Genomic DNA, 7,998 nt, shown 5'->3' on the forward strand with positions numbered 1-7,998 from the left:
TAATCATAGACATGGGTAACGCCGAGGATACACCTTTAATACCTTGGTCGTCCTTTCCTCAATATTGCAAATGCTTGCATATATGTGGCTTATGGGCAAATCCAATTCCATATGAAGAAAAGAAATATTTGCTTTTGCCTCTAGACAATCAAGATGAAGAAACCAAAGTCGATTGAAGAGCTGGGGAAACCTATTAAGAAGAAGAAGAATAGAAACAGATGGCGTAAAAAGAAAGATCCAACCTCAAACTTGTCATCCCTTGAACCTGACAAGGCCTCCGAGGTGGAACAAGAGGAAACACCTCCGTCCAAGGATGAATGACCTTGAGCCCAATAAAAAGGTAAGTTTTCTATTCCTTGCATTTATTTACCACATTTTGTTAGTTGCATTTCATTTCCAACAAATTTGCTTTACATTGCATGATAGGTTAGTTGCATTTAGCTACTCTATATTAATAAAGTTCTATAGTAGCTAATGCTTGATAGAATAGGCATGCATTTAAAGCAACATATATATATAAAATATTTAATAATAATGAATAAAATTCAGTAACATGCCTGCTGAATAAGTTATCTAGTAGTTATAGGTTTATCTAGTTATTTATGCATTCTAGTAGTATTAGTTAGTCAATAAAGAAAAGAATCAAAAGAGCCGCTAGAAGACATTCCAACCTATGCAAAAGGCAAGCTTGGGGGAGATGTCTCTCTCCGCTCAGGTATGAAAATCTTAAACCCTCTCTTTACATTCATGTTTGCTTTGTATTTCAATATTCATGATCATAGAATGTAGAGAGGAGTACCTTTAAATTATTTCAAGAGAAACTCTACTCTAATAAAATGATGATAAATTATTTGAAGATGATGAATAGTTGCTATGTGATACTTTGCAAAAGCTTGTGATACAACCTTATACTTCTTAAGTTTTGAGCATGATAAACTTAGAGTTCATCTTAAGTTGAATGCTTTTGTGTGTTGCAAATGCTAGAACCAAGAATAGGCTTTTTGTGAGGTATGTTGTATGCCATGATTAGAGTAAATATTTGAACCTATCTGAGGAATGGTAAAGACAACCTGGAGTTTTGTTTTGCAAAATGCTAAACTCTCTTGCTAGAAGTTCCTCAATGGTGATAAATTCATACCAGAGCCAAATAAAATATCCACTCATACATGATAAAGCCACCATAAAAGCTGCTTGTTTGTTTTGAGCTTTTTCAAGCCTTGTTGATATGAGTAGAGAAACTTTTCATGCTTTTTGATCAAGATCACGTACACCCACATATTTATGCTATTCCTACACTGGGATACACATCCACATATGCATTCCATTTATTATTGCTCTATGAGAATCAAAGTTACCTCTCTATGCTGTCTTACATCAAAAGAGAGGCATGGGCTACAGAAAAAAATGAGAGAGATTAAAAGAGCAAAAAGCTCTAGTGTTCAAAAAAACAAAGAAAGAGTGAGAAAAAGAAAGTAGCCATGCCCTCTCAAAAAGAAGCTAGAGAAGGGAAACTTCTCAAAGGAGTACCACCTCCACCAAATATAACACACACATGCACATCTTGATCAATTTGTATGACTTGCGCTTCTTGTGATCCAAGTGTTTGAGTTAGTAATAGATTCAATTCAAGTAAGCCATGCTTTTACCCCAACCTTGAGCTCCACATAAGCTTTAGGATAGAAATTAAGGCTAAAATTCATGGCCATGGTGTGGATTTCAATCACCATTGAGTGACTTGAGTGTATCATCCGAGGAACTTAGGCAAATTTTCTTTTCAAATCATGTGAAAACCATCAGGAAGTTTGAGCTAAACCAAAGTAGGCAAAAAGTATCTATCTAGCTACACATTCTTGCAACTGCTTGTATCAAGGTAAAGGCCATAAGCTCCACATTGCTAAGACTGATGGTGAAATTTCTAAGCACTAACATGTTCAACTCAAGAGATACTATTTGTTTGTATACAAGTCTTTGTAGGGCGTTACATAGTAACAACTCTTGATCCAACAACCTATTCCATGCGAAACCCGCATCTTTGCTGAGGACAACAAAGGGGTATCTTGGGGGAGCTTGTTGATGGTCACTAACACATGTTTTGACCATCAACATTCCACCCAAAAGCATGGTAAATTGAGGTAAATCATCATCACAAGTGAAGAACTATGTTTAAGTTTCACATAGTTCCACTTGTGCTTGTAGAATTATTTGTATGTAGGAAATATGGTAAATTTTGGCCAAAATTGTGACAAACATGGACCAAGGAAGCAAGTGGATGTGGCACGGCCACCTAGGCCCATAGCCCAGTGCTGCCCGGCACCACCTTGATGCCACCCGGCCCCACCTAGTGCCAACTTGGCACGTTGCCACGTCACCGATCCGTGGGAGCTCTTCCACAGCCAATAGGAAGCGTTGATCTAAGTCAGTTTCAACCGATGGTCATGATGGAGAGGCCATGGATCCATAGGCCCATTATCATAGATTTGGAGCTTCACCAACCGACTTACCGCCCAAGTTTCACCACGTGCTGTCTTCACAACCACCTTGGAGGATGTTAACGGTAGTTAACAACCATTATAACCATCAATATAACATGCACAAGGGCATAAATATAATCACCAACGAATGTCTAGGGGTTTAAACTAACAAATTATATGAGTTTTGGTGAATCTATATTTTCTGTAGGGTTTATCCAGAAAACCATCAAGGTGTACCTACATGTCATATTTAATTGCGCTTATCCACAACCAAACGGACACCAGAAGACTCTAGAAGACTCGAGAGGACTCCACACCAAGATGAAGCCTGAGTGGCTGACTGGCCCCACCTGCAGGCTGCCTAGCCTCTAGGCCCACCTATTAGCCTCTGTGTCATAATGTCGGTTCTCCATCGCTTTCTAGGTTGCATCTACACCATCCTTTAAGTCGATTTGATCCAAGGGCTCATGTTGGACACTCCGTCCTATATATACCAGCCCTTGCTACCCCCTGAGGTATAGATAAGTCATTTGAGAAGATAGAAACCCTAATCATCCTGACAGCTCCATAAATTTTAGGGCATAGCTAGTTAGGCTAGGTCTAGAGGGAGGCAAGCATGATTCGCTTGGATTCCTGATTGTGTCAAGAGCGTGGTTTGGTATAATCTTTGTACCCCCTCTCTTTTGTATCTCCATTACTTTTATATGCTTGCTACAATTGTTATGATAATATTAATATTCATCTCATTTATGTTCTTCATTATAATGTTCATCGTCTACTTTGATTATATGCTTAGTATAGTTGGATTATCATCATGTTCATGCATAAGTTCATATAGCGCTCACTCTAAGGATCCATGGGTGGGTGATCGACATTGTGTAAGCGTGGTGCTTATACATTGTTTACCTAAGGATACACCCTATATTCTAGGTCATGTGGTAGATCGCGAACATGACACTCCTGTTGAGTCCTCTGTAGTCCACTCCCCAAATGTTGCTACATGTAGGATGCGGTTATGAAGGAAGACAATCTCTGTTCTTAATCTTATTTAGTAATATCCCTTATGTGTATATATGACGATGGTCTTAGCAATGATTACAAGGTATAATTGCACTAATCAATGTATGCTTTGACTTGTAATTAAGAATGACTTAGGAATTATTCCTCTAATATTCTACCTAACCATGCTAATGCCATAGAAAGGGGTACTCTAAGTGATTTATCATTATCATTGATCAATACTCATCATATATATATATCTTATCATATGACTTACCCCTGTTATGAGTAGAATATTGGTTATGGTTTACTTCTCCATCAATAGTATAAGTTATTAATACATGTCCATGCTAGACCTTCCCTATGGTAAAAATATAAATAATGATACCTAGAATACTCTCAGGTGAAGTGCTACAATGGTATATTATATGTGCACTTGCAGATCCTTTTCATTCATATATTTATATATTCTTTCTAGTCACATAAAATGATAAAGAACTGCTTAGTATTATTCTAGTAGTAATGCTATGTAGTACCAACAAGCATCTCTGGCATCATCACTAGGGATGACAACCTAGTAAAGTAATGTTAGGAGATATAGGTTTATAATAGGTGGCTACTAAAATAAGTGACAAGTTAATAAATACAAACAAGCATTTTTGGTGCCATTGCTGAGGAAGGTAGCTGGGTAGAGGAAGTATTAATAAACTTATACTTATTGATGTGATCGAAATAACCATTGACTTTCCGACAAACTACGTTGATGATCCAGAAGCATTAATCAGGAGGACTAAAGCTAAACTCAAGAAAGTCCCAGCTTTAGAATCAGAAGAAGACCAGATAAGGCGAAGCTTAACACCAGAATTTGAAGCCATGGCTAACAAGACTCTCTGTGAATTCTCTACTCCAACTACAGCCAACATCAGTACTGGACCAACAGTCAATGTTGGAGACAATGGATTCAAGCTCAAGCCAGCCCTCATCAACATGGTGCAAGCAAGCCAGTTTTGTGGAAAGGCACAATAAGATGCTAGTGCACATCTCCAACACTTCCTGGAGATCTGTAGCACTTTCACCATCAAAGGAGTAAGCCAAGATGACATACTACTTCACCTCTTCCCATTATCACTCTTGGGGAAGGCAAAGAAATGGTTCTACACCAACAAAGATAGAAATACTACATGGGATAACTACTCCACTGCCTTCCTAGCAAAGTTCTTTCCCACAGGTAAGACCAATGCTCTGCTTGGGAGAATCTTAAGCTTTTAGCAACAACATGATGAATCTATCCCTGAGGCATGGGAATGCTTTCAAGATTACATATCAGAATGTTCCCATCACGGGATGGAGACTTTCTACCATGGTTTGACCAATAGTACCCGTGAGACTATGGATGATGCTGTTGGAGGTGCATTCCTGTCACTCATAATTTTAGCTGCAACAACTCTTGTGGAGAAGATGACCTCTATCCAAGGTTGGAATGAAGAATGTCCTTAGACCTACAAGAGATGTGGAGGTATGCATCAACTCAAGGAGGTAGACATGTTGTCTGCCAAGATGGACCTGCTGATGAAGAAGCTCAAAGATCGAGCCAATGAGAAGCAAGAAGTCATGCACATTCATGATTCCCTCATGATGTGTGAAGAGTGTGGAAACACTAGGCATTCAGGGAGCAATTGCCCTGAGACCTATGAGGATGTGAACTTTGTTAACAACAACTACTCTCGTCCTCAACAGAATCAAGGATGGAACCAGCAACAAAGACCGAACTACCAAGGTAACTATCATGGTAACAATTTTAATAATTTTAATGAACCACCCTTGAGAGAATTAATTGCTGGCCAATCCAAACTTATGGAGGGATTATCTAGAAAGGTAGCTACCAATGATAAAATTCTAGAGAACATAAATAATAGAATGGATAACTTTGCTTCTGCCATTAAGAACCAGCATAGCTTTAATAAAATGGTAGAATCATAAATAGCTCAGCTGGCTGTTGTTGTTCCTCCATCCGACAAAGGTAAGATTCTAGAGCAATTGAAAGATCTAGAAACTACCAATCTTATTGATATTCATAATGCAGCATACTACTGTATACAACCATCAATGGGAAGGTGGATAGACTATACCTTACTAGAAAAGAAGAGCAATCTAGGAAGACCTGTCATCCCTATCGCCATTGGACCTCATATTTTCCAAGAAGCTGTCTATGACTTTAGAGCAAGTGTCAACATCATGCCTAAGATAATTTATGATCAAATTAATGGAGATACTTTGTTGTAGACAAATATGCGTTTGTAGCTTGCAGATCAGTCACTCTACTACACTAAGGGAGTTCTTGAAGATGCCATTATTTGAGTGGGACAATCATATGTTCCTGTAGACTTTGTGGCTTTGGAAATAGGTGGAGATGTAAGGGCACCCATTATTTTGGGCCGACCTTTCCTAAGCACTGCAAAAGCCATCATCTACACGTACAGTGCCAAGATTTGCTTCACAATCAAGGATAGAAACGAGAAGTTTTGTTTCAAGAATCGTACCTTGCAATCTCCTGGACATCCGCAGATGTCGTACCAGCTGTTGGTATTTCTTAACATCACTACTAAGTATGGGGTTTGAATCCATCCTTAGCAATGACGCCAAAAATACCTTGTTAGTACTTCTTAGCAACATAACTAATGTGTAGCCATTCTACTAACAAATAGCCTTGATAGTTTCTTAACAATTTTAGATATTTATCCATAAGCGCATGGAGCTATCATTGTAGCATTTCACCCGAAAGTATTTAGGGTATCATTATTTATATTTTCCCAAAGGAAGGCATTTGATTAGGAGTCTAGTATGGATATGAACTTGAATAATAATGCTTGCAAGTACAACAATGCTTATAATAGGGGTAAGAATAGTAATTCCAAGATAGTAGACGCACACTTAGCATTCCTCAAAGGATAAAATAGAAAAGAAAGAATAAAAGAATAATCCTAAGTGGAGCAGGCATTGGTCTAGTGTAGTCATACAAATATTAGTTGATAATCATACAAATTACATAATTAGTTTTAGGGCTAAATGTGAAGCAGGTCGGGAGGCCACTGAGTACTGGTCTGTTAGAAACCTCATGTGACAATTTAGACTCCTACACCCTAAATGAACTTGGGGGATTACAAATGATGGAAAGGGCTATCACCACCTACCGCCTACCCCTCAACCAGAAAGAAGGATAATGCATTCACCTGTCTCTCCATACCCAAACACCATGCTTGCGTATATAAAAACTACCCAAATCCCCTTGAGTCCCCAACCCTATGGATCGATAGGTAAAGAACTGGGGCACACCTGACGGCACAATGATCGCCACCTCAACTTGCTCTTTATATAAGTTATATGATTGTTTAAGCATAAAGTTAAGTGTGATATTCTCATGACACATAAACTCTACACTAGTTCATATATGAAGATCATAAGACAATAACTATACTCTAGTTCATAAGTATGACTATAATAAAGTGAAGACAAGACTTTGGAAGAACCCATATTGATATTCATACCAAGAATTTCTTCTTCCAAGGAGCCAAGCCCTCCAAGGTGGCTTTGCCTTGCTCTAATACAACTAAAAGGTAAAACTAAAGAGAGTAGAGAGTGAGGTGTTGCTCAATGTGGTGTGTCTTTAGAGAGGGGGGGGTACCCCTCTACTTATACAGGAGCATAGGCGGTGCTACGAGCTATAATTGGTGTGAGGACCAGTCCCACCACCTTAGCATGGCTCCATGCCACCGCCATAGCAAGGGGGGGCTGAGCAGCACCGGCAAGGGGTCGGGCACCCCTAGGGGTCAGCCACCCCTTGATCGTGGCCTCTCGCCATGGCCTTCGCTTGGCAGGCCATGGGTTGGACCAGGATTGCTTCATCGTGGGGTTTTGCCCCATTTGAATTAATATGATGGGCGTCTCCCTTGTTCCTTTGCGCAAATCAGCGTCGAAAAGTACCTTTCGGTGAATTATTCCATGTATTTGTGTTTGTGACCTACAAAATAAAGTTCTCTAAATACATGTGTGTGGCAGAACCTCCTAAGAAATTGGGCCCACATGCACCTATCGTTGTCTTACCAGACCTCGGATAGCGTTCATGAGTTCCCAACAACTCAACAGGTCTGTCGGGTGTCCTTGGGAAACCCGAATCATCCACGATTCTCTTTTCAAACAGGATCCCAATCACAGACAATGCAGATTACAATAGTTTATTCAAATATATACATCAGAGTAAAAGATAGCGGAAGTCTTAAGATAACATAGTTTACAAACCAGTTGTTTTCAAACTTACAATACCATAAGTGTCATACAACCATAGTAGCGGGATAATATTACATTAACTTTATTTATAAAACAAACTAGTGCCTTGTCCAAAGGCCATTCATCACTCCTCATCGTCATTGACTTCAAACACAGACATGCAGCAGGGACCAAAACAAGCCTGCGCATGCTACTCTCCTGCAATAAGGGTTAACAAACCCTGAGTACAAAGGTACTCAACAAG

General features: G+C 39.3%; 1 non-coding gene across 1 annotated transcript; it reads right to left on the bottom strand.

The window, feature by feature from the left end:
- Positions 1-4,707: 4,707 nt before the first annotated feature.
- LOC136506253 (small nucleolar RNA R71) lies at positions 4,708-4,816 on the bottom strand. Its single transcript, XR_010771477.1, has one exon. It is a non-coding gene; the product is annotated as a small nucleolar RNA R71 (small nucleolar RNA).
- Between the last annotated feature and the right edge of the window lie 3,182 nt (positions 4,817-7,998).

The sequence above is a fragment of the Miscanthus floridulus genome, chromosome 14, assembly GCF_019320115.1.
Source record: "Miscanthus floridulus cultivar M001 chromosome 14, ASM1932011v1, whole genome shotgun sequence".
NCBI classification, from domain to species: domain Eukaryota; kingdom Viridiplantae; phylum Streptophyta; class Magnoliopsida; order Poales; family Poaceae; genus Miscanthus; species Miscanthus floridulus.